Below are 25,536 nucleotides of genomic sequence, written 5' to 3' on the forward strand. Positions count from 1 at the left end.
TGTATGTGATGGTGATGTGGATTTGAATGTGTCTGTGCAAGGCCCTTATGCAAACTGGAGTCTGTGGCAGAAACAGGGTAGGTGCAAAGTACCATTAGGATTCTGGACCAAAAAGCTACCTGATGCTGGTGAGCGTTACACACCTTTTGAGAAACAGCTACTTGCTTGTTATTGGGCTTTGGTGGATACCGAGCAATTAACATTGGGACATGACATATTCTTGCGTCCTGAAATTCCTATTATGCAGTGGGTTTTGAGTTCACCAAAAACTCATCGAATTGGGCATGCTCAGGAGGCGAGTGTGATTAAATGGAAATGGTACATACAAGACAGGGCACGTGTGGGTCCGAAAGGAGTTGCGTCCTTACATGAGCAGGTGGCGCAAGTACCATCGACTGAGACTGAGAGTGAGTGTTCTGTACCTTTAGAACAGGAGTCTCCTGTCAAGTGGGGTAAACCTTTTGATGATTTGTCCGTCGAGGACAGGAACCATGTGTGGTTCACAGATGGGTCAGCAAAATTTATTGGAAATACACGGCACTGGAAGGCGGTGTCTTATAATCCGATCACACAGAGACTATTGAGCACAACTGGTGAAGGAAAAAGTAGTCAATTCGCAGAGCTATATGCTGTTTATCAAGTCCTGAAACAAGAGTTACCTGGCGTATGCCATATTTTCACTGACTCCTGGTCTACTGCAAATGGACTGGCTGTTTGGTTACCAACCTGGCATTCTCGTAATTGGAAATTACACTCTAAAGAGTTATGGGGAAAGGAGTTATGGCAAGAAATTTGGGAAATGCTCCCACAGAGTACTGTTACCATCTTCCATGTGGATGCTCACACCCCGATAGACTCCCTTGACAAATTTTTTCATAACATTGCAGATGAGAAATCTAAAATTGCCGAGGCAGTGGTGGACAGACAAGATCCTGACATTGCGGGATTGGCGAAATGGGCACACCAGAAGGCAGGACACTTTGGAGAGAAGGCCACTAGCAGGTGGGCTGCTGACAGAGGAATCTATATTCCCCTAGATCTAATTAAAGATGTTATTCTACATTGTCCCGTCTGCCAACATATCAGGCAGCGTAAAGTACCCCAAATTGTTAGAGGCCATTTACATCGCGGGAAATTGCCCGCTCAAATCTGGCAGATTGATTACATCGGACCCCTTCCCATGAGTAGAAATTGTCAATATGTTTGCACAATTGTCGATACATATAGTGGGTTGCTGGTAGCTTTTCCATGTAAGCAAGCCACCCAATTGAACACCATAAAAACATTGGAATTAATTATGATGTATTATGGTGTGCCATTCCAAATTCAATCTGATAATGCATCCCATTTTCGTGGAAGATTGGTACAGGAATTCTGTGTGGAACATCACATTGAGTGGATCTTTCATATACCCTATTACCCGCAGGCCTCAGGCCTGGTGGAAAGATTGAATGGTCTGCTAAAGGACCAGTTGCGCAAACTAACAGATGACAAGTATAAAAATTGGCGAGACTTTTTACCTCAAGCATTATTGATCTTGAATAATCGTCCTTTTTTAAATGCTGAATCTCCACTTATGCGTTTGTTCCCCCCACAGGTTGAAACAATGCCTAATATAATAAATGAAACTGTGATGTATTGGGAAATTACTTCCGGAGCTCTAGCTCCATGCAGAGCGACCCCAGGGTCGGCAGGCTTGGACTTGCATGCTATGGATGACACCGTTTTAAAAAGCAAAAATCGGGTCATCATTGCTACCGGTGTTGGTATTCATATACCACCGGGAAATTTTGGATTGATCGCCCCTAGATCGGGGTTGGCTGTAAAAGGCATCCAGGTACTTGGAGGTGTAATTGATAGTGATTATCAGGGAGAAATCAAAATACTTCTGCTAAATAGCAGTGAGGATGACCTACTGATACACCGCACCGACCGAGTGGCTCAATTACTCATTATGCCTGTTTTCAGTGGTGGAATAATAAAAGGCACTGCCCCAACTTTGCTAACTGTACGAGGCCAGAAAGGCTTTGGCTCTACGGATAATCCTGGAGCCAAGATTTGGGTGCAATCGCCTAAGAATCCCCCTGAACAAGCAGAGGTTATTGCCACCGGTCAGGATAACACCATTTTGGTTATGAGGCCAGGGAAAGATAGCTGGGAAGCTGTCCCAGCTGATAAATGTTATTTACGAGAATGATTAATGCCCGTGTTTGGTTCTTTTTCAGATCATTCTTTGGATTGTTGCTGCGGGATGTGTCGGTACTGGACACCCTTCGGTCTACTTCGGAGAGAAAGGAGGGATCCCATTAACCCGGGATGAATTGGGAACCAGAGTGTTGCGTTCCTTCAATGCGTGGGACTCGTCATCGAACTTTTGGACACTGCTGGCGAAAAGAGTGACTGATGCCCCTCACTTCTGTTTGACACCGATGAGATCTGTACATGACATTCTGGCGACATGCCTAGTTGCTGTCCCCGCTTCGCTGGAAACCTTAACGAGCATTTTTAACGTTTCAAAAGCTCGTTCGAATATTATTCTGGGTGATTTTGCTACCCATGCATATTGTCCGTTATGTACTGAACTGCCGAATGAACAACTTCCTATTCAATCCCAAATAACTACGTATAACATCACACAGGGTGACCTGTGCTTTTTCCTCACATGTAATCCAAATGCAATCTCTGAATGTCTACGTCTCAAGTTAAGAGGTGCTGTTTCATTCACACCCCATGAGCGAACTTTGTGCCTCCAGAGGACACCGACCTCATGTGCTTCCATACAAAATAATATGACTTGTAATAGTTTGGTAGTTACTCCTAGTCACTATCGCGCAATGTTGCTACCTGCCGGATGGCTTTTCTCATGTGGTAATACTTCCTGGCCCTATGTCCCTGCAAATATTTCCGGAGGTCCGTGTGCCATTACTAGACTTAGTCTGCTTATGTTTTCCTCAAACCCGAATGCCAACTCTCGTGTGCTCCGAGATGCAGTTATGTTACAAGAGGATTGTGATTCATCGTTGCATTTATATTCTAAGTCTGAATACCTTAGTCTAGCTGTCTCAATTATTGGTGTCCCTGCTTTGGCGGTTTATAATGCTAAATCCATTGGAAAAATGGCTTGCTGGATGGTTAAGTCTATTAATCATACTTCCACAGTCCTATCTGACTTACTATTAGATGCCCAGGGTGAACGTAGGGCTATCTTGCAAAACAGAGCAGCCATTGATTATCTTTTACTTAAGCATGGACATGGCTGTTCAGATTTTGAAGGCCTCTGTTGTTTTAACTTATCTGATCATACACAATCCATTCGTGCACACATAGATAAATTGCATGATCTAACTAACGAAGTTAAGAAACACATTGATCAGGGTTGGTTTGACTGGCTCTTCAACTGGTTGCCAGACCTGAAAATGCTACGTCAAGCATTAGGTGGCATTTTGATTACTATTGTTGTTTTGATTTCTATTTGTTGTCTTATTCAATGTATTCCTTCACTGCTTCAATTCTGCACATCTGGTACTAGACACAGATCGGTTAGTTTTGTTTCTTATTACTCTTCCACAGATGTTAGCTCCGCTTAGTATATGTAAATAGACTAAAGTCAAGGGTGGAATGTACTGCTTGATTTTCCCGGCTTTCTGGTGCTGCAGGGCAGTCCATATGACTTCAGTCTATTTCCATCTAAGTCTCAAGTCTGGAGTAGTGAGTAGAGCCTGTTTGTTAGACACTTTGACACAATTCCGTGCTGCTACCCATAGCCTAGGGCCTATACACATAGCCTAGGGGATAGATTCGTTAGTATTGAGGATAACTTGCCCTATGGTGAGGGTATTTCGTAGAGTTGTACTGAATCCAGGCCTGGTAGGCCTCAAACGGGAGAGACTCCATCTTTCTTTCTGCTCCGGCAGCCCGGGACCTTCCCAGAGGGAGGGGGATGTTTTAGTTATGAAGTGTTATTCGCTCGGAGAGAACTGGTTCGGGCCGGCCCTTATCGAAGGATTGTATTTTTCTTCATGCCGAAGACACTACAACAGGCCGGCCGGCTGGGAAAGTGTCCTTGGTACGGGGAGGTACAGGAATTTGGTGGGCGGCAGGTCTTGAGCTGGAAATTTCCATGAGGGAATGCACGTCCATATTAGTGAAAGTCTGAGTGAGATAAGACACTTGCTTCTAGACCGTAGGCGGCATCTGGCCGTTAGCAGAAAAGCTATTGCTTGTTTCAGGGAAGACTGATGGCAAACTCAAATCCAAAGAGAAGGGAGTAGTCAAGGAGGACAAGGTTCTAGTGACTCGGAGAGGGAGAAGGAAGCAGACCCACAACTGCCGAGGGGTAACTTCCAGGCTAAACCGAGGCATAGACGAGAAGGGAACCCAGATGTCCATCGAGCACAGCCTACACAGATATAAGGTGCAGTCGATCCCTTTTTCTTCTTTGAAGTATATAACTTAACCTTTCACTTTCCTTGCAGGTTCCATATGTATGGTATGTTCTATAACTATGTATGTGCCATTTGAATAAAGTATTTAGCTTGTTGTACGTTAGCATGTGTTGTGTACTTTTGTATAGGAGAACAGTCTATTCTTTAGTCGGAGTTACTTCAAAGTGAACAGAGACTAATCCTGGTCAGGTAAGGGGTAACTGGATGAGGGGAAAGACAAGTCCCTCGAACTAAGAGAACAGGTTGTGCTCAACTGGTAGTCTTTGTGTGATCGGATATGTGGTAATCCTAACTCCCCTGTCGTGTACTATAATTATAATAGGATAAGCTCGTGCTAAGGCTGCCGAATGGGTAGGAGATTCTGGGTCTAACAACGGCCGCGAGACTTTGAGTGTCGCTGCCGAATGGGTAGGAGGTTCTGGGTCTAACAAAGGCCGCGAGACTTTGAGTGTCGCTGCCGAATGGGTAGGAGATTCTGGGTCTAACAAAGGCCGCGAGACTTTGAGTGTCGCTGCCGAATGGGTAGGAGGTTCTGGGTCTAACAAAGGCCGCGAGACTTTGAGTGTCGCTGCCGAATGGGTAGGAGGTTCTGGGTCTAACACAGGCCGCGAGACTTTGAGTGTCGCTACCGAATGGGTAGGAGGTTCTGGGTCTAACAAAGGCCGCGAGACTTTGAGTGTCGCTGCCGAATGGGTAGGAGGTTCTGGGTCTAACAAAGGCCGCGAGACTTTGAGTGTCGCTGCCGAATGGGTAGGAGGTTCTGGGTCTAACACAGGCCGCGAGACTTTGAGTGTCGCTGCCGAATGGGTAGGAGGTTCTGGGTCTAACAAGGACCGCGAGACTTTGAGTGTCGCTGCCGAATGGGTAGGAGGTTCTGGGTCTAATACAGGCCGCGAGACTTTGAGTGTCGCTGCCGAATGGGTAGGAGATTTTGGGTCTAAGATTGCGAGGCTGTGAGGCCTCCATATATAATTATAATAGGAATTCCCTGTCCTTAGGTGGTACGCATATATGTGGTTATTTAGGTGTAAAAAGGCCCTAGGGAGGGGGTAACGTTCTGCATTTGGGTTAGAAGGGCTCTGTAGAGCAGGTTCCACCCGATCTAAAAACCCAAGCAGAACAGTGTTGCAAAAGTGTAGGTTGATGATGTGTACGAAAGTAGTGTAAGAAAGTAGAGAGATTGAAAACTATCTAAGGGAATTCGAATGGCCAATTTAATGCTCCGATTCCCCTGATAGGATTAAAAAAACAAAAAGGGTTGTGACTACTCAAGGGATATATGGCTACTCAGGGGATACAATGTACCCAAGTAGCTGTTATAAGTGTGCACTAGATCCACAGCGCTTCTTCAGGACCAGACTAACAGGTGGTGAACCTACCTCACAACTATACTGTGTGATGTAAAGCAAGGCACCAGTCTACGAGGGAATTACCTACTTGATGTAAAATGTCGTCCAACCTTGGCTCGATCCAGGCATGCGGAGGAGGGGAGGTCACTGGCATTCGATACATACGAGCAATTGAGCAGCTGTGCGCTTACCTATGCTCTGACCTATGGGGCGTAGGAGTTCTATACAAAGGGTAGGATGACTTTTTGTTTTTTAATCCTATCAAGGGAATCAGAGCTTTAAATTAACCATTCGATATCCCTTAGATAGTTTTAAATCTTGCTACTTCTTCACACATCACCCCACACTTGAGCAACACAATAAATGCTCCATAAAATTACCTATAAGGTAACTTATCAGGGGATTATACAAGCGGCTGAGAGAGCGAGACCCCCTTCTCTTGTACCCTTTACAGACAAGCCCATTTACTGACCTGCCCAATGGTTCGGGCAGATGTCATTGAAGATTAGCGTGGGGGGGGGGGTGGAAATCATGCATAAATGCTACAGAGTGATATCTCTACCAAAATGGACCATAAGCATGCAAAAGGCAGACTTGTTTTGACAGAATGATGTTTACGATCAAAGACAATACTATCAGGGAAAATGGTCCCTCTAATGCTGCACCTCTGGAACAAGTAGAGGTCATGGATTAAAGACTCCAAAAAAACTTCTACATCCTAGGGGGGGGGGGGGGGGGGGGGGGGGGGAAATAGAGACACCATGAAGGACACAAAATTCTAATTTTAATCAAAAGGAGGATATTTTGCTATAATTCACTGCAAATCACCCAAATTCAGGCAACTGATAGTCATCATATACAAACTCACAAACCACCATGTACAGAATGACGCGTATAGCGACGAAGTATTAAAGCCAAATACCAGAGATATCCAAACTACCAGCAAAAGTTTAACTTTGACGGAATGATCAATACTTAAACTCTGCTGATTCTCTAAACTACTGCTAAAAGGCAATTTAAGGATGTATGGCATATGGTTACCCATTTGAAGGAGGTAACACTCCCTTCCAATAAGTATTGAATGCTGCAGGCCTGACCTGCTGCTCAACAAAGTGTCCTTTTATCAATTCATATATGGCAATTATAGACCCAATGTGCTTCAGCTCGTCACCTCAAGTGAGGTGACAAGCTTAAACACATTGGGTCAAGAATTGCCATATATGAATAAATAAAAGAACACTACTTTGAACACTAGCTCTGGCCTGCAGCGTTCAATCCTTGGAAGGGAGTGAGTGTTACGAAGATATTGCAGGCGTCTGTTTCTGGCACGCCGCAGCCACCCCGCAAATCATGGTGACAATTAAACAGATCTTTCGCAGTGGCTGATATATATATATTTTTTTCACTGAATAAAACCATAGGTCTCAGGGACGTTATAGTTAGTTGGACATTTCACTAGTACAAAACCATAGAAATTTGGCCGTTATAGTTAGTTCAACTAACTATAACTCGCACCCCCGCAATGCACTGCTGATGACGTCACATATTACATCATTCATGACATGGCAAGTGACATCACTGATGACATCTCAAATGAAATCACTGATGACATCATCCAGTGACTGTGTTTCTGTAAAGTATGAATATGTTGTATATATATGCCAAGGTGCATTGAAGAATGAGTGGGTGTATAAGTGTCTGGATGGAGGATTTAGTATGTGGGTGACTAAATGTATAAGTGAGTGATTAACTGTGACTTACTGAATGCATGGGTTAGTGACTAAAGTGTGAGAATGTCTGTATCAGTCTGTCTGTTGTGTAAGCTGCTGCATGGGTTGGTCAGTAGCTACATGAGTGTCTATATGGGTTATTGATTGGTTGCCTGAGTATTTGTATGGGAGATTGTGGATGGGTGGGAGGTGTGTGACTGTGCATAGATGTGTGAGTGGTTGATTCACTGGGTGGATGGGTTCAAGAGCGCATGTGGAGACAGCTGTATGGGTGGGTGAGTGGGTGTATGGATGTGTTGGGAAGTGAATGGATGTCTCAGTGGTACATGTCCAAGTAACTACATATGTAAAAGGCAGTGTATGTGAGAGTTGGAGTATATAAATGTCTATACGTGAGAGTCCGTGATTGTGAGAGTGGCTGTATGGATGAGTGTGTACTTGTATCAGTGATTGTGTAAGAGAGTAAGAATGCGTTAGTATCTTTATGAATAAGTGAGGTGGTGTGTGTATAACTCTATTGGTGAGTAAATGGGAGTGTGATTGATTCTTTGCATGACTGTCTAGGTGTGTGAGTAACTCCATGGATGAGTGGTGGTGTGTTAGTGTCTGTATAGGTGTGAGCGTATATGATAGTGTTGTATTGATGAGTGACTGCATGTATGAGTGATTGTATGGGTGAATGAATGGATGTGTATGTAGACCTATGAATCAGTGAGTGCGTATGCAGTAACTGGTATTGGTGTGTCGATGGTTTCGAAAATGGTAGTCTGTATTTTACAGTGGGTGTATCAAAGGCAATCTTAGAGTGTGAGGAGGTGCATCAGATGTTCACGTGGATGATGTCATCAGTGATGTCATTTGAGATGTCATCAGTGATGTCACTGACCATGTCATGAATGATGTAATATGTGATGTCATCAGCAGTGCATTGCGGGGGCGTGAGTTATAGTTAGCTGAACTAACTATAATGGTCGAATTTCTATGGTTTTGTACGAGTGAAATGTCAGAACTTTGGACTGGTGTCTACGCTACCTACACTATTCTTACCCGTCTTTTTTCTTCATTTAACCTATCCTATCATGCTTATGTTGACCACTCTCAAATCTGTTTCTTTTCTACGAGCCTTCTCCATATTAAAGGAATCCCAACTGTCTTTCCTATATTTGTTCATTCATATATCTCACATCAACTAAAAAAGAATGGTTTCTTACCTGCCCCATCACGTTTTACATTTACACTCTCATACACTGCTTTCTCCTCAAAACCTCTATGGCGAAAACCTGATAGTGATTTTTAAACCCTTTCTCTACTTAAATATCTAATATGGCTCAAAAATGTCAATTTTAGTTTAATAATATTTACAAGATCCATTCTTTTCTTAACTTTCAAGCAACTATGTTTCCAATGTCTACTAATATTTTCTCATGCCTGGACTACTGCTATTCTCTGTTACCCTGACTGCCTGCATAGTCTCTCCTATGTTTTCAACAGCACTTTTTGGATTTTTTCTCCATACTTCCAACACTTTTATTGCTTCCTCTCTGTAATCCCTTCACAGGCTGCCTTTAAATTTTCACATTATTTTTCGTTCCACTGTGTAAATGTACCCATACCTTGCCCCTCACTATCCCTTATCCTTTGTCTATACCTTGTGAGCTACGGTCTGCCACCCAGCTCTTCCTAGCCTCCATGTGCACTGCCTCTCCCCCACCAACCCTGCTGTGTATGTGGTTCTGCCACTAACATGGATTTTTGTTTTACAGTCTTCTAAAACCATATTTTCATCTTCCTCTCTACATTACGTACTAGTGCCACTCAATAATGCTTTATTTTGTTAAACTTTCCTTTTACTATCTCACATCAGTTCTTTGGTGAAATAATTTTACCTATTTGGTTTTATGTGAAGCTGATCCTGCAAGGACTCAGACCCAAGAGCAATTTAAAAGTTTACAACTTTGCAGCCAAAAACAGACATCAATTTTTTAACATGACTATAAAAATCCTTTAAGTAAACCGTGCCAGTATAGCAGTATATGTTTACATTTCACGTTTTACTTTATCTTGCTGTCCCTAAGAGTAGTTGCTTTTGTCAGATGTAGTGTTTCTGTATTTTTTTCATGTGACAACATAGGACTCTTGTATAGTGTGTATTGTGATCTGCGTCGCTTCTAGGTGTCTGGGTGACTTCAGATTGTGGGAGGGTGTTCATGATAGAACACGATTGAGAGCTCTGAAGTGGGAGGCAGAAGGCAGTCTGTTTCTTCCAGTGCCTGTCAGTGGGTAATAAAAGGTGTTCAGACAACATGCTTATCCAATCCTTGGCCTTTCTGGAAAGCGCACCGAGTGATGGTCACAAATGTACTAATAGTAATTAACGTTTTATATGAAAGCGTGTGAAGGAGCTATACCAGTGCTTTAAATGGGCCGGTACTGAGTACCGGCACTTTTTTATTTTGAGAGAGAGAGTACCGGCACTTCTCAAGATCAACGTAATACTTTTAATTGGAGAGTACCGTCACTTTTCAGAAACACGCAGGTACTCTGCTACTGAGTACCTGCACTTCTATTTTTCCATTTCAAGCACTGAGCTATACATACCAGTTGCAATATTAGCACTGCTTAAGAAAATTCTCTGTTGTCAGTTGAAGAGAGAGACTGTGTGATAAAGAGAGAGAGAGCATCGTGAAGGAAGGAAACGCAAAGAAAAGCAAGCAGGGCAGAGTGAATAGACTGATGGAAAGGAAGCCGATGACGTATGAAATGGGCAAACACTGTCAGGAGAAAGTGGGTGGAAGTATCTTTCAGAGTGAGAGACTGCAGAGGAAAGTGGTGAGAAGGGTGAGATGGAGACACTTAAAACCACTACCGCAAACCTCAGAAATGGTAAATTTAGTCTCATATGTCCACTCAAAATTATTCACACAAAAAACATTGCTCTTACCGCCTTATCTGACACAGCTAACAGGCACTATCAAAGTCAATAGGTCTAGCAAAAGTTCGGTTCAAGTGTTTAAGTCACACCGTAACTTCCACTCCCTCTTCAGAGCCCCCTTTGGGTAACGTGTATTCAATTCATACAAACGAGTGACTATATCGTGGAAGTAGAAGTTGTGAGTATGGGTGACAGCGTCAAATTGCTGGGCACCTAAAAGAGACTCGCCGAGTAGTGGCCAATTTCTAGGTCAGAGGGTCACTGGAGACATTAATTTAATAGTCCCGGGTACATAAAGAAAGTGAGGTGTAGTCTTTAATAAAATAAACATTATTAGTATTGTTTTTTTAAATAAACTCGAGGACTTATAACGCTACCTCCAGTCCCTGGTAACAGAAATATCATGATGTTTTAAGTAGGAAGCAGTGCCAGATTGTCTGCTTGAATGAAAGAACAATGCACAGGAATGATTATGGAAAGGAGCATGGCCATGCACATCGCCGCTGTTGCCCTTTAGTACTAAACAGAGACAGTTGTGATTCAATTTGCTAAAATCCCTCAATCTAAGCGTGTGAATGTAGGCAGTTGAGCCATAGTGGTTCGCGACGCTTCCTTCCGTACGCATTACCTGATTAGCTGTCACTCAAATTCTCGAAGGCATTGGGATATCAGACAATGCACGGGATCGGCTGTACCGATCTCTGCTGGTCGGCTCACCAATCCTAATTGCTGAATAACTTGATCACGTTGCACAAAACTCTCCTCCGGGGGCCGCCATCTTGCACCATGAACGGTGCTGCTTGGAGTCTCTTTCTGACGCCGTCACAGAGCTGGACGTCAGGCTCGGGAGTACAACCAAGCGGCCATCTTAGAAAGGCTTTGTCTGCCGTGAGGTTAAACCATGAGGACCATGCCCTCAACGTCGATATCACAGAAGCTGAAATTCGAAAAATAGTTACTATGCATAGATAATACGTACAGAATGCGTACATCCATAAATTCTAACACCTTTTTTTACTTTCGTTTTCAAAAGCTCTCTAGCATGCTCCTTTTTAAAAGTTAGATTTCTTGATGATACAGATTCAGACAGCTCAACTTAGTGCCATGAAAAATAGCCATTTACTTCTAGTTACCTGCATTAAAAAAGTGACCAGTTCCTGTATAATCCTACTCGCAGCAGGGCACTGGGTGCACTGAGGCCCTCGCTACATTACTAGTTAGCGCTCTAGTTTTTTTTCAGCGAAACATCCTAATAGCAACATAGAAAAGAGATTGTGAGAGATGTGGCTCTTCCTCAGTACGGAAACGATCTGTGCCACATTGAAACCAAGTACCGTTCAAAGAAATTGAGGGATCTATTTAGTTACCTTAAACAGTAAACTTTATGCTGTAAAATAAATATATACACTTGTTAGTCTCAGTAACCTCTTTATCAGATTGCGGAAAGTACTGTAATGTTTCAGACATAGAAAAGGGTCGAGAGAGTGGGCAATACTATCACAATACAATGCAACAGTAGACAGCGACAGCACTACGTCTAAACTATTATGTGCTCCCAAGACAGATCAATACCGTGTCATTGGTTTATCTTTTTGGGAATTGTAGAGCGCCCATCGGTTAGAGAACCACGGAAGCGATTTATGCTCACCCGGCAACAGCAGGTTATGGTGAGCGGAAATGACGAAGGCGAGAGCAGGGTAACAACAGAAGATATTTTTATTCAGCGTCCCGGCTCCTGAATTGTGTGGTGCTGTGAGGCTGTGCATGTTCGTCAATGTCAGCAGACAGGCTGTGTCTGCGCACTTTTGGGGCAGCTAATTTAATGGAGATGACATTATCCCAGCAGTCGAAATAACAGAGAATTTGGTGAGTTACAAGCACAAAGTCTGTGGGCTGTGCAGTGCGGGCGGGTTGTGTAACTAACTGACCGGCACAAGATAGAAGGAGAGATGTCCCACTCTTAAACCACAACTAATAATCACCATAGTGCATAGCAGTGTAACTTTCAAAAGCAAATTAGTTTTTGCTTTGTGTTTAGTGTATGTCTGTGCTGTTGTTGAAATAGGCATGTGCTGGCAAATACATAGTAGTTGTACTTCTGTCGTTTTAAAGCAAGAGTACCAGCACTCTTCAGCAGGGTGCAATACTTTAATGGTAGAGCACTGATGCAGCGTGGAATTTCAAATCCTCCCTTCGTCACAGACCAATTATCATACTAGCACATTCACTCAATACATTCTTTGGTGGGGCCCATAACACCAACACGTACACATTTCTGATCTGCTCTTATGGGAGAGATGAGTGTTCCAAACGCTGAAATGAAAGGAATACCTTTTGACCTAAAAGAATATTTTACATAAACATACATTGAATACCTTTATTAAACTCTGCACTTCGAGATATTCCCTCCATTTAGTCGATAGATCAATTTAGTTGTATTTGGGTAATGGTGATTCAATCCTCTTATTTTGCATTCAATCTTAATCTATTCTCTCTCAAACAGCCCAACGCATTTGTTTGTTAATCAATCATTTTGTTTATCTAATTAATTGCAAATTTGAATAAATCATTAATCAAACCACGGAACATCATATTTACCTAATCTGGCTATTAGTTGTCCTCTAAATCAATCAAGTCATAAAGTTTTTAATTCATCAAAAATCGGGCAGCAATTAAGTCGGTCAAAGATTAAGGAAACAGCTGTCCAGCAGTGTCACCTTCCTCTCTGTCAGCATAACGTCAGGAAAAGAAACCATCAGATGTCACATCTCACTATTCTACCATCTTTTATAATGATTTTAATGTCAAAATGTAACAAAAATCAGTTTTAGACAGTCTTGATTGGTTGGTTAAGATCGTCCGTTTCGGTTTCCCATAGTCCAATGATGTCACACTGTCAGACACAATCCATCCGGTTTGTCATACTTGCCTATTGTTAAAGTTCTTAGCTATAGTCCAGTCGCGACCTTGCTTGAGTATGGGATGAGTAGAGCATCTTGAGGCCACTTGTTCAGGAGCCTAGACATGCGCACTTGGTCAGAAGCATCGTGGAATGGTAACTGTTTCGTCGAGTTAATCAGTCAGCCATGTTGTCGAAAGGCCCACCCGGTCAACTTTAGCAAAACAAACACAAAAAGTAATTAAAACATGGAAATAACGAATAAAATGTTTAACCCTCACTAATTCTCTTATGTGTATGTAATTATCTAAGCAAAACCAAAGGGAATGATGGACGGAGTGTTGAACATTGCAAGCACTCACACCCAGTAAACAGATCTGGGTTTGATCCATCACCGTTCTTTAGCCCACTCTGCCACCCCAGTTCAGACATGGCCATATGCAACAGTCTGACCCTGTGCCTCATGGGAACAGTCCAGCCCGAACTGCCAAGCCATGTCTTCCCTGGACCGGAAACAAGCTTCCTAGGACAGGTTTCTGGCATTTCAGCCGTCTTCAGCCAGGCTTGCTTGAATCCAGTGGCAAAGTGAGCAAGGGACAAACAAAGCAAAACCAAAGGGAATGATGGACGGAGTGCTGAACATTGCAAGCACTCACCCCCAGTCAACTGATCTGGGTTTAATCCATCACCGTTCTTTAGCCCACTCTGCCACCCCAGTTCAGACATGGCCATATGCAAATCAGTCGGACCCTGTGCCTCATGGGAACAGTCCAGCCCGAACTGCCAAGCCATGTCTTCCCTTGACCGGAAACAAGCTTCCTAGGACCAGTTTCTGGCATTTCAGCCGTCTTCAGCCAGGCTTGCTTGAATCCAGTGGCAAAGTGAGCAAGGGCCTCACGTCTGAGCATACCCTGCCAACTTATGGCGAACAAAGCAAAAACCAAAGGAAATGATGGACGGAGTGTTGAACATTTCAAGCACTCACTCCCAGTCAACAGATTTGGGTTTAATCCATCACCGTTCTTTAGCCCACTCTGCCACCCCAGTTCAGACATGGCCATATGCAAATCAGTCTGACCCTGTGCCTCATGGGAACAGTCCTACCCGCTCCATCAGCACCATCACATTTTGGTAGCGAACAATTATCCTGAGATAATGTGAACATGCACTTTTCTAGTTCCATATCAAACACAGGTTTTTAGGTCTCGACCTTGCTATCGTATAAGCGATCGCAAAGCGAGACTATTGTGGGGTTTTAAAAGTGCTCCCAAAAAGCGGATTGCATGGCTAGCACGCGCACAATCACGCGCATCGTGCCGCCATGCACTCCGCTTTTGGGAGCACTTCAAAGGGTCCGCTCCCCCTCCTGGAATCCGCTCCCCCGACCCCAAGCGCGCGCACGCCATGCTCCGCCGGGCTTGTCTTTTTTTTTCTTTTTTTTTTAAACTTTAAGCGCGAGGCGCGCGTGCGGCCAATGTTTGTCCTGTGATGTCATGTGAACGTCGAGCCGAAGTCTTCGACAGCGTAATGATTCGAACATTCAAGCACTTTGGTCCAGACCTCTGATTCAGCTGCCCTTCTCGCATATTCACCCCGCTACCTTCCTTGGTGAGCGCCTCACTTACGTAAAGAGAAACACTTCGGACTCCTTTTCTGAATAACCGGATGTCACAGTGACATGTTGTGCCCTTCCTCCCATGTTCCACCAGCGCCTTGAACCCTGGACTCGGAGACTGCAGGACACGGCTGGCAGCCAGCCAGGAGCGAGGCCAGAGACCTGGTATGCGGCCTGATGAACGGTCTCCAGTGACTGCCTGCGCAGCTCCCCTGAAGTTCAGAATTCTCCCTGTGCTTACATGTGCATCTCTTCTTATCTGCAGGCAAACGTCTACCCTCCAAGCCCCTAGAATCCCAGAATTAGGCTCCTCCTCCAGTCCTCCTGATTACTTTTCCTACCTAAAGTGGGAGATCGTAGCTTCTGCATTGTTGCTCGAAATCTCTGGAACAGCCCTGCCATCAGATCTCATCTTCCTAGAGCCGACTCAGCATGCATTGAGATCTTATGGATTGCTGTGTATACAAGACCGAGCAGCACAGCATTCTGCAGCACACGCGTTGCAGTCCAGTGATGCCTCCCGCATGGCTTGGTTCATTATAATGTTCTGAGATGTTTTATAGATGCAAGGAGGCCTTTGACGTTGAGCTGATGCAGTAGGCTGGAAAAGCCTCGACAACCTCCACTGTCAGTGCCATTTTGAAGGCAATGCTCACTCTGCAGACTGAATATTGTAACCCTCTTTTGATTGGCGGATAGACTTTGCACACAGTTTAAAGGATAGCATGTATATAACAGGGATCTCTACTCGTTTCCTAAACATCTTGGTCCAGACTATAATCCCCGGAGTTCGCAACAAATAGTTTAGAGTTCAGTCTCACAGCAGCAGGTGCTACGTTTACAGTGACTTTATGGAAGTTTTCAAGTCGAGTCCTTTTGTGTAAGTTCACAATATTTTTTACTAGGAGATCAGCTTTACAAATGACAAACCTGACTTCAGTTTCACAAGGAATGTGCAGTCCACTGTTCCGAACTAGCCGTGAGCAGAACATTTTAAATGGTTTTGCTCCTCACACAGTAAGCTCCTAAATTTCATGCGCATCTGTATTCACTGGGACATACCTCGGAAGCCTACTGGCTAAGTTCTCTGCCAAAAAATGTCTTGGGCCATTAAATGTCGTGAATCTCTTCTTCAACTCACGCATGAAAAGACATTTCACTCGAAGAATAAGCCCGTGTATTTCTTGGCCTCGTTTTGACATGCCGAGGGCGTCGGCTGGTGTCTGGGGGTCATTCCTGTCTGTCTTTCAGCTGGCTTGGCTGTCTGTCGTCGTGGCCACAGCTGGGCATTGGCAGCTCTCTTGCGCGCTGCCTTTCTTTACCCTGCTTCTGTGAAGTGGAAACATTTCCTCCTCTGCTCATTTTTAATAACAATGAAATGTCGGCTTTGCTAAACCAGCACCAATGCCAGCTTGTCAGCGTCTCCATTTGGCAGCATTTGCTTAAAAGTAAGGAGGTTTCACCAAGGACATTTATTTTCAGCATGTTTTATAGAAGCAACTTGTCCTCTACCTCCTCTGTGCCCGACCAGTGAGTGACAGGAAGTGTAAAAATAAATAAAAGGCAAAGACATGTACTTTTTTAAAGTCATGATAAACAGTGACCGTAAGAAGACCTGTCTTAAGTGGGAAAAGCCTAGTTAGACGTTTAGACTATATTTGAAGTAATCAAAGTTAGGTCTTAGTGCATAACGAGAAGGCATGTGTTCCGAAACTAAATTAATAATAGTTCTAGACTGTACCGTGAATGTAACTTGCCGTCAGCATAGCCAGTTTAACATAGATACAAATTATGTCAGTGCATAAGGCTGCCCAGGCTGCCCAGAAAATACCCATTTATTTCTCTAACCACCCCAGATACATAACTTATTCTCTTTTTAAACCAGAAGGTGAAATCGTGATAACAGGTATAGATTCAACTCCCAGCCAGACGTATAAAGGCATTTTCTCACTGCGTTGTGCATTTCCCATCACACTGCTGGTTCCTGATGGTGAGTGTAGAGCCGCGTGGCAAACTGCAGGAACAGGAAGTGCATTGGATGCGCGAACCATGCAGGTGTTTACAATAGGCCGCAAACAGTCGTGCGGCTGTGCCTGTGATGCTTGATAGGAGGGTATGCAGGAAGGTGTGCAGCACAGGCACAAGTGATTGCATTAAGTCGTTGATTACAAGGTACATTTATAAGTATCCAATTTAAACCCCAGGTGAAACCCCACTGAGAATTGAGGTGGATTCTTTCCTTGCTTTCCTAGATGCCGCTGACCTATCAGAAGATGTCTTGTTCATCTAAGGATAGTAAGATGACAGACAGGTAAATGATTCCTCTGCTTGTCCATGAATATCCACTCATGAAACAAAATCCTAATCCAAGGGGTTCACCTTCTTCTTACCTTTAACTTCCACCTCTCTTACCATGAATGGTCTCAGTCCTCCCACACTGCATCTTTAGCTGCTGTTGGTGAGAAATGACTGGACATGTCTGGACACATTTCAGTGCAGTTAAGGATATGCATGTCCATTGTTCGAGACTTTCCAGTGTGATTGTGTGGCGTACGATGTGGTAAGTGGCTGAAAGGTCAAAGGCTATTAGGACAGTTTTGTCGTCTCAAACCTAAAAGGAGCAGCTTTTTCCTTCTATTGGTAACACTACTTTATGTGCCTCTTAGTGGTGAAATCCTGATTGTTGGTCATGGCAGAGTTGGAAAAATTTCATGTTATCTTGAGATTGTCTTGCAGCCCCATCTCCATGATTTTGCTGATAGATAGGAACTTGGAGATATGCCTGTAGTTGGGCCATGATTTTTGAGTCAGCAGATGTTTTAAGGTTTGACTTGGGGGCACAGCTGTCACTAGTCATTATGTAAGAAACAGACAAGGAGCTTCATCACTTCGGAGTAAGGGACTTTGGTTATGTTGTTGCTAAATATTAGCGAGACTATTGTAAGGGGCTTTTAAAATTGCTCCCAAAAAGCAGATTGCATGGATAGCACACGCACAATCACGCGCATCGTGCAGCCATGCAATCCGCTTTTTGGGAGCACTTCAAGGGTCCGCTCCCCCGCCTGGAATGCGCTCCCCCGCCAAGCGCGCACGCCACGCGATCACTTTCACTTTCGCCCGCGATAATTTTCGCGGCGTCTTTTGATGTTCTCGTTCAAAGAACATCAAAGAACATGTGCTTTGCTGCGCCCCTTTGACTTACAATGTGCTGTCTCTCCCGCATTTCACTCGAAACTGCTCTTGTACTGATGCTTGCAATCTGCCCAAGATCATTACAGCGTGGCAAAGTCTCATCGATCCTGAATTACCAACATCACCACGACTTTTAGTCAAGTGGAACACGATCCTCTATTTTAGGAAAACAATAAGTTGCGTGCTCATTTTGCGGTCACTCTGACGTGTGCTTACTTTGTTCTTTCGTAGTGATGTCACAGCGTAATATGTATCCATTCCACCCTGTTCTTGGAAGTAATAAAATGACTGCAAAGTCAATGTTATGTTATTTTGTATTTATGTAGTGCCAACCACCGTTGTTTATCGCAGCACATTCTCACTTTTCACTCGAAACTGCTCTAGTACAGGTCTGATGCTTGCAGTCTGCCCAAGATCAAACAGCGTGGCAAAGGTGGAGCGCCGAGATCACGGAAGTCTCATCTCAGCATTGGCGCGCTTGGTTTACATGCAGTCTTTCTACCCCCCATTACTTTTCATTCGAAACTGCTTTTGTACAAGTCTGATGCTTGCAGTCTGCCCAAGATCAAACAGCGTGGCAAAGGTGGAGTGCCGAGAACAAGCAAGTCTCATCAATCCTGAATTACCAACAATTCTGTTCACTCCTCCCGCCGTGGTGGTCTCGTGTCTACCCAATGTCGTGCCTTGTTGTGAGGGTGTGTTAAGATGACTCTCTATTATCTGCGTGTTGTGTTGTTCTTTGAAGTGTTGTGGTTTGGCCTGGCTTTGGGGGCGGGAGTGGGGTAGCTCTGGGCCGGGTAGCACGTGCATGTATAAACCGCTGGTCAGTGGATCAGAGCCTCTCTTGATACACACATTACTATAATTTACACATGGATCCGTCGCCGGTCAACAACCAGCACCCTTTGTATCCCCAGCTGTTCGTGCTTTTGCAGCGATGTCGTTTGTTATCTCATTGGCTCACTCCAGTGTTACAGAAAGGGACATACATACAACACGTATCCAGGCTTCCACTACGATGATGTCATTAGTTATGCATCAGTGAAGTGTGCAGCAATATTTTCACTTCTAAGATGTTATCACAGAATCACAATAATTATGTAAATACATTTTTCTTAACCCGAGGCTACAGCGATAATGCAAGTTTTGATGTTTTCACTGACACTGTCAGTGAGTCACGTGACATCTACTTCCAAGTTGGTGAGTCATCAGTGATGTCACATAGATACGGACATTAACTCTGTAGTGTTGTGATATGTGATGTCATATTTGAGCAGATAGGACGGTTATCATTTCAGTGACGTCATCAGTTGTGCCGCAGTGAAATATGTTAATGTTCATTTTAGTGAGGTTATAAGTAAAAAATATATATCTGTTTTTCCTGTGCTAATTTTTGAATCATGTCATCAGTTCCATTACATTTGGTCTCAGTCTCTGTAGTCGCGGCTCCCCCCCAAACACCAGGAATCAGCTTGCTGTAGGACCGTATGCCACAGAGCGATATCTCACTACAGCACATTGCATTCCCTTTCTGTCTCCCTGTCCTCTCCCTGCTCTCTGTTGCCCAGCCCTCTTTCTCTGTTCTGCTGTCTCGCCTTACCCTGCATGGGGGAGGATGCGCGCTGTGGGGGGCACTTTCACAGTTGTGCTGTCTCTCCTTATCTTTGTTTTAATCTCTCCCTTCCTCTTGTCTTCCTCTATTACCCCACCCCCTCTCAGAGTTTATCTTGGGTGCCACTGCCACAGATGTCTTACTGCAGCTCCAGACACGTGCAGTAGTTATTTGAACCTGGCTTGGATACATTGCACTAGAGTTATGTGTACATCTCTAATGCAGTGCACTAAACTAAGAACTGCACACAAGATGCAGAGCACTATAGAAGTGTGCACAACCCACTGTAACAAACGTCTTTTTGCAGATCATGGACCTACTAAAGCACCCTCAAGTGTGCATATTCATGCCCTTATTAACCCCTTCGATGCTGCGCAGATTCCGCCGCTGTGCTGACGGAATCTTGCGCGGGCGTGGTCATGACGGAATGGTTCCGTCATGAGCACAGCTCAACCGTGGGTCATGACGGAACCGTTCCGTCATGAGCACCGAAGGGGTTAACTGAACCAGTTCGGGTTGTCACAACACTCGACTTGTGTGCACACTTCCCGCACAGTAACTAGTTTATACAGCTCCAGAGGAAGTTGATAGTGAGACGGCTTCCTAATGTATGTATACAAGTGTGTAAAATTACGATGGTACCAGGTCCAATTCTAATACTGGAAAAGTATCTGAAAAAGCAAGATGCTTTAAAAAGCTGTGGAGAAACATAGCATGATGGATGCACTGTGTAATTTCAATGTGTTCATTCAAAACGTGTTATGTAAAGAGCTGCATGATCTACAAAGAAAAGTATTTTCCTGGCTAAGAACATGACGGATTATGTTCATGGCATGCTCATTGCTTGTGTAAGCCTCACCACGAAGGTCTCGGCGTCTGCGCCAGGGCCACACGGACAATGTCACGGGCTTCTTGCCTTAATCAGTGTCCCATCAGCACAGCCAGGGACCCACAGCAATGGTCGGTGTCTTAATACGGACAAAGTGATCACCTGGCAGCCAGGGCCCAGCATGTGTGGCCCTAAATCTACTTCAAGCCATGCCTGCAATGAACAGCTTTGTACCCAACTCCATGCCTTCACTGTGCCACTTCATGCCACGCTCACAGAAGGAATAGTAGATTTTGGACCACACACTTCAGCATACAATGTGCAGCTTCGTAGAATACTTTGGGCTGGGTGTGTAGATGTGTAGCCTACTCCTGGGCCTGTGAAGATCTGCTTTATAGCCCACACCTTTTCAGCAATATGCTGCTTTGTAGCGCACTCATACTCAATGTGCGGCTTTGCAGCTCACTAGTCTCCCTGTGTTTTGCGTCTTTGTTGCCTACTACTGGTTATGCGATGTGCAGTTGTGTTGCCCGCGCTGAGGCGTGTGGTGTGCAGCTTTATAGCCCACTCCAGGGACTGAGAAAGATCACTCCAAATATAAGTCTTCCTAACACATTCCAGGAAGGCGACCGACAGCCACGCATTTACTATGGAGTTTTGCCACAGAAAACAAGCATTTGCAATGCAATAGGTCTTGCATTTACACGAGTTTGAGCTATTGGTATTGTAAATGACCATGCCTTTTATTATGTTTTTAAAAATAAAGCATAAATAAAAGGCATTTTCATTTACAATTCCAATAGCTCACACTCGCGTAAATGCGAGACCTATTGCATTGCAAATGCTTGTTTGTTGCAGTTTTGTATAGCTCGAACTCGACCCAAAGGTATTGGAGCGCTTCACACGAGCACCAATTACATTACACAAGGATACTGGTTGTGGGAGAAGGACCTGTTGTATGCTTGTCTTTGTGTTATTGTAATGATGGGATTCGGAATTTAGTGATGTAAGTGTTAACCTATTAATATTATTTCTTCCATTGTGGAATGTTGATCTTTGAATGTTTTTGGAATTTCCTGATGTGGAGAGGTGGGAGGAAGGAGTCAGCCCAGGGCTGTATTAGCAGGAATATTGTATACTGGTGGTTGACAGCAATATACTACCTAGTGTTTGCCATTTGGTGTTTATTGTTCACCTGGAAATTGCTTCATTCTTCTTCTCATTGTGTGCAGCCCAGACTTATACACTGATCCCTCCACAATCATTCTTGGCCATTCTGCAGCTACAGGTTTATCAGGATGTCTTTTTAAAGAAATGAAAAACCATTTAGGAAGTATGAATAGAAGAAGTATCTTCCCACAGTCTTTCATTAAATGGATATTCTCTCCAGTGAATGAAGAATTGATGATCATTTCTTAAAATGTGAGAGTCACAAAGTTCTTGAGCTTTTATATTCTGGTTGTTCTTGTACCATTGTCAACGAGCGCACAGGTGGAAGCCATTAATAAGGCTCTGGATCATGCTGCTTCCATTGAGATGAATAAACGTCAAAATGAGTCTTTTAAGTGCAGGGCAATTTTAGTCAGAAGACCACAGGATTGATCTGATAAGTGCTGGCAAATGGTCCAAAGAGTCAGTTGAAATATCCCATTGTATGACCAGAAAAAAGTTGGAAGACAGCTAAACATAAACTTGAGAAACAATAATAAGGAAACTTGAGTTTGACTTATAAGCTTGTTCCTTTAGCTAGATCTTAAACAGCGTACACTTTTGGAAACAAGCTGTTTCTGTAACTGATTTAGATAATCACTAGTTGCTGGAACCATAGGGACAATGCGAGTTGAAGGAGCAACTCTTGAAAGAAAGCCTTGCATACAATAAAAAGATGAAACCTTGCTACACTATGAATTAGAAAGCTGTAGGAAAATTCTGCATTGGGTAAATAGGTTGCCCAGTTAGCTTGGCTTGTATTTCTGTAACATCAGAGATACTGTTCCAACTTTGGAGCGCTCTGTTTGGCCATTTAACTGAGGATGCTAACCAGAGGGAACAAAATGTTTGATTGCTAAAGCCTTACCTAGATTACAAAAAATGTGAAAAATATTTAGAGAATTTCTCAGAAATATCAGTTTGAGGTAGCCCATAAGGACCAAAAATATCTATCAAAAACATTGAGCCATTTCATCTGCTGTGGACAACTTGGCCCAAGGAGAACAAGCATTTGCAATGCAATAGGTCTCGCATTATAAAAGTGTGAGCAGTTGGCATTGCTAATAACAATGCAACACTAGCTATTGGCATTGTAAATGATAATGGAATTTATTTATGTGTTTGTTTTTGTCAAGAATTCCTGTCATACGAGGGGAGGAAAACGGTAACCAGTGAAAACGGACTACATCTCCCAGGATGCTTAGCGGTTGAGAGGTTATGTAAACAGGAGAGCTGTTACATAACTCAAGGAAAACACGCCCTTATGTAAACAGGAGAGCTGTTACATAACTCAAGGGAAACACGCCCTTATGTAAACAGGAGAGCTGTTACATAACTCAAGGAAAACACGCCCTTATGTAAACAGGAGAGCTGTTACATAACTCAAGGGAAACACGCCCTTATGTAAACAGGAGAGCTGTTACATAACTCAAGGAAACACGCCCTTATGTAAACAGGAGAGCTGTTACATAACTCAAGGAAAACACGCCCTATAAAGGGAGGAACCGGGAGGTACAACGCTGTCGGATATTGTGTTCACACCGACGTACCTGCTTCGTGAAGAGCAGTGTTCCGGAGTGGTGCTCCAGTAAGGCAAGAACGGAGGTAGGTCGAGTCGTTACTCCCTGGGCCGTGTCTTGCCCCATCGTCACCTGTGAAGGACCCGGAAGCTCTACCGGTCAACCATTGAGCTTCGCTTTTTGACTCGGCTGAGTCCAAGCGCAGTGGCGCTTTTACTGGTTGGAGTCGTAACTCCCAGCCCGACCAGAGACACAGGGACTGCCAGCTGTAACGCACACCAGGAGGTGTTTGCCGCGTTACAGACTCGGAAGTCCACAGGATCGATCGAGCGGCTGCTCTCGGTTCAGTCTTCTTGCTTGTGATTGGGGTATCGGTGACGCATCACCAGGAGGTGACTCCGCGTCCCGGTGCAGTCTGAGGAAGAGGTTGAGCGGCTGCTCCCTTCAGGTAGAGACCCCGGCTGGGTGTTTCCCTGACTCCTCGATTCTCCCCAACACTCTTCGTGCCCCTCACAGCCTACCGATTGGCATTGTCGGCCATTTCATTTCTGCCCTCTGTTGGCATACGCCGGGACCGGCGTATATGCAGAGGACGGTTAGGACCATCCGTGCTGTGGGCTGGTAACGTACTTAGCCTGGAGGATTCCAGTGACTATAACTTTTGTTTATTCTTTGTATTATATTTGCCTTCATTAAAACAACTAACCCTTCACTAGTGGTTGCGTCCTCATTGTCGTGTCTGTTAAACGATCCTGAGACGTTCAGGGCGTTACAAAATATCCGACCTTAATAACACTAACTGTCTCCCGGTCGATAACAGACATGGCAACACTTGATGATGTGCTGGCTGCTTTAGCGGCCATGCAAGTTGAAGTGGCTGCCTCTAGGCAAGAAACAGCCGATGTAAAAGCCAGACTGGATGCTATCCAATTGGACCCGCTCACGCCCAGCACCTCCCTCACGAATCAGACCCCTGCGGTAGTAGTGGAATTGCCGGTAGCCATCCCCTTGGCGACACCAGAGAGGTACAGTGGGGATCCTAACACAGTGCAGGTATTCCTCACACAAGTGGCGCTACATTTATCGTGCAAACCAAAGGCGTTCCCCACGAGTCAGGCTCGTGTGGCTTTCCTTATATCCTATTTGGCGGGAAACGCGGCACAATGGGCCGTACCTCTGGTGAGCAGGGACGACCCCCTCTTATGTGATTGGGGTGCTTTTCGCGAGGAATTCCTGAAGGTATTCGACAGAAGAGCTGACTCGTACACGGCGGACCGTGAAATGCTTGAGTTGAGACAGGGATCCAACGACCTGGTGCAGTATCTCAACGCGTTCCGAAGGCTGGTTGCGGAAACCAAGTGGCCTGTTGCTAAACAGACGGCGCTCTTCCATCAAGGGCTGTGCGATGAGCTCAAGGACGCCGTGGCTCATATTGACCCTCAACCCAAGACATGTGAGGGCCTTATCAACCTGGTATTACGGCTGGAACATAGGCTAAGTGAAAGAAAGGGGGATCATGGGAGAAAAGGAAAATCCCTTCCATCCTATGGGACGGTGGGAAGTCCTGAAACTTCCACCGCATCCAAGGGAGAACCCATGGACATCGGCGCAATACGAGCAAGCCTCACAGCCACGGAGAAAGAGTCACGCCGTAAACAAGGATTGTGCCTATATTGTGGCAAAAAAGGCCACTACGTACGTGAATGCCCTGCCAAACCGAAGACGTCACGTTATCGGGCCAACCGGTCGGTAACAGCCGTGGTGGACATACCGGCGGAAAACTAGAGGACTCCAAGACCAGAGAAGGGGCATCTCGGAGTCACTCATCCATCCCTTCACTTTCCAACTCGGTCACTAAGGGACAACGACACCTGTTTATCACGGTGCACGTGGGAGTGCATGACCAGTGGATACCCGTTGTGGCCATGGTGGATTCAGGAGCCACTGGCATGTTTATGGACCACAACGAGGCATGCAGGCTAGGGCTAGTGCTTCTTCCAAAAGCTGTACCCGAAGACGTCTATGCTGTAGACGGAAGGCGATTGGTGACGGGGCCCATCGGGCAGCACACGGGGGTCCTTCCGATGAGATATGGGTGGAACCATTTGGAACAAATCGATTTTAACATCATCCGAGCGCCCCAATATGGCATCATATTGGGATTGCCGTGGCTACAGAAACACAACCCCTTTGTGGATTGGCCA

The 25,536-nt window shown here is 44.7% G+C and overlaps 2 protein-coding genes across 3 annotated transcripts in view; one reads left to right on the forward strand and one right to left on the reverse strand.

Annotated features, from left to right (window-relative positions):
* The window catches only part of UTP15 (UTP15 small subunit processome component), a 360,659-nt gene extending 348,539 nt beyond the window's left edge, over window positions 1–12,120 (reverse strand). Inside the window, exons 1-2 of one of the 2 annotated variants that reach the window (XM_085632333.1) lie at window positions 12,105–12,120; window positions 11,085–11,393 (exon numbers count right to left, since the gene is read on the reverse strand). The gene's annotated coding sequence lies outside the window, so the exon portion shown is untranslated. Of the gene's footprint in view, window positions 1–11,084; window positions 11,394–12,028 lie in introns of both variants that reach the window. The other variant, XM_085632332.1, reaches the window with a different exon arrangement.
* A 9-nt stretch (window positions 12,121–12,129) lies between these two features.
* The window catches only part of ANKRA2 (ankyrin repeat family A member 2), a 188,648-nt gene continuing 175,241 nt past the window's right edge, over window positions 12,130–25,536 (forward strand). The window contains exon 1 of the mRNA XM_085632334.1: window positions 12,130–12,322. The gene's annotated coding sequence lies outside the window, so the exon portion shown is untranslated. The remainder of the gene's footprint in view (window positions 12,323–25,536) is intronic.

The sequence above is a fragment of the Triturus cristatus genome, chromosome 2_1 (assembly GCF_964204655.1).
Source record: "Triturus cristatus chromosome 2_1, aTriCri1.1, whole genome shotgun sequence".
In the NCBI taxonomy this organism is placed as follows: domain Eukaryota; kingdom Metazoa; phylum Chordata; class Amphibia; order Caudata; family Salamandridae; genus Triturus; species Triturus cristatus.